Source organism: Hibiscus syriacus, unplaced genomic scaffold (assembly GCF_006381635.1).
Source record: "Hibiscus syriacus cultivar Baekdansim isolate YM2019G1 unplaced genomic scaffold, ASM638163v2 tig00110187_pilon, whole genome shotgun sequence".
NCBI lineage: Eukaryota > Viridiplantae > Streptophyta > Magnoliopsida > Malvales > Malvaceae > Hibiscus > Hibiscus syriacus.
In genome coordinates this window covers 664,477-666,555 of record NW_024062618.1, presented here as the reverse complement: position 1 = coordinate 666,555, position 2,079 = coordinate 664,477, and the positions used below count along the sequence as shown (strand labels likewise).

General features: G+C 31.5%; 1 pseudogene; it reads right to left on the bottom strand.

Annotated features, from left to right (window-relative positions):
- Positions 1-1,286: 1,286 nt before the first annotated feature.
- LOC120217469 lies at positions 1,287-2,079 on the bottom strand (annotated as a pseudogene).

Here is a 2,079-nt window from a genome sequence, read left to right as displayed (position 1 = left end):
TATTTACTTTATATTTTTCAAAAGTTCAATTCTAATTTAAATGATGAATGGATGATATAATTAAATTAGAGTTTAAAATGACTAAAATAATTAAATAGAAAATTAGGAATTAAATCTGAGAAAATAAACATTGGTTTAGAGGTTAAATTTCTTGCACGTCCCAACCCACATGAAAGTTGATGAAGTGAGATCTAGCATGGCACGTGGAAACAACGTCAAGTGTACTATTTTTGTTTCAATAAGAGGATAATAGGCAGTTTAATTAAAAATTATGTACATCTACAACTGCAATGAGCAATTAAAAGGAGCAAAATTTGTCACTACATTCTTTAAGACAATAATTAGACATTCATGCGCTCATCATGTGATAATAATTCTTTTAAAAAATTACTATTTTCTTTCTGTAATAAATTCAAAAAAAAAATTGTCTTACCGTGTTTATTAGAATTATCTTTCTAAGATATGTTTGATATAATACGTATGGTATGTTTTCAAATTTTAAGATTTTTTTTTTTAAACTTGGAATTAATGTTCTTTATTTTTTCAAGTTGTGACATTTTTTTCTTATTTAATCTTATGATATTCTCGTCACGAATCATCGTGATGATTATCTATCATATATCTATCTCATCTATGAATACATTGAGCGTGAAATTAGATAATTATTAATTTAATATCACTTATTACAAAATCATTATTTTTAACATCTAATCAATGTTACCTACCCCTAAATGACATGATATTCGGTATTGAATTATTTGAATTATATACTGTTAAATATTTTAAAATTTGTTTTACGTTTAAAATTAAGATCAAAACAAATTCGAGAATTGATCAAGAAAATTTTCAACATTTCAACTCACCCAAAAATTAGTATAGTCTAGCTGATTTTACTTTCGGAACACTAAGTATAAACTATTAATATTTTATCAAAGTAATTAAAGAAAACCCTATCTATACTTCACTTCTCACATGCTAGAGTTGACCTTATCATCTTACTCTTTTTTTTAAGCCTTTATTTGTTGTCTTTGCACATACTCTACAGTTCGTCCCTACTTGTCATTTTAATAATTGAAAAAAGAAAAACAAAGAAACTTTAAGAAATGATATTCCACTTTTCGGCTATATTATTCATTAAAAATGAATTATAAAAAGTTCAATGTACTTTAAAATAAGTTTATGAGTTCGAGTTATATGAAATATATATATGTGTGTGTATATTATCATGGAATATTTGTTAAATAATAATTAAAAGGAAAAAGGAAAAAGTAAATGGGAGGTTTTATTATTAAGAAACCATGTCACCAAAGATGGTCTCTCTCTTGAGAGAATATTGATCATGAATTACACTGCTAGAATTGATGAACTGATTGTGGTGGTGGTGATTGCGGAGAAGATATTGTTTGTCGTCGTCGTCCTCCAACAATTGATCAACTGCGCCGCCACTGTGGGCAGCAGTCGGGTTCAGGGTCGGAAGCTGTTGAGCCATCGGGTCTTGGACTTGTTGCTGCATCTGGATACAAAGTATCTCAGCTTGAGCCACGGCCAGCTGCATTTGGAGCTCCGACACCTGGTTCTGCAAAAAAGATATCGCCCCTACGCATCCGTAAACTGGAATCTCTCACCCTCGCGTTCGCCTCGTACACCAAACTGCTCACCGCATACACCCTCTGTTGCACAGGCAGCTCCTGGAAATTTCAAATTCTCTTATAGTTTAAATATTTTTTATATTTTTTATTGATGATCTAATTTCATACCTATTGAAATTTTATAATTTTGTATTCTTTAAATTTCTAATATAACTTCCTAAGTTCATACCTGAAGCATTTTACTGATATTGCTGGCACCGAAAACCTTGTGAACGATGGCGAACTTTTGAGGATCATCGGAAGGGAAGTAAGGGGCGAAGATGCAGTCCTTGGCACAGCGGCGACGAAGCAACTTGCAGGAAGCGCATGGTGAATTTCCCCCCATCTTTAGGAACTGAAAGACTGAATTTTTTTGGGTGATTTTGTGAAGAAAGTACAAAAGAGAAAGAAATTAAGCAACTGAGATGATAGCTAACAAAGGGTGTGTGAA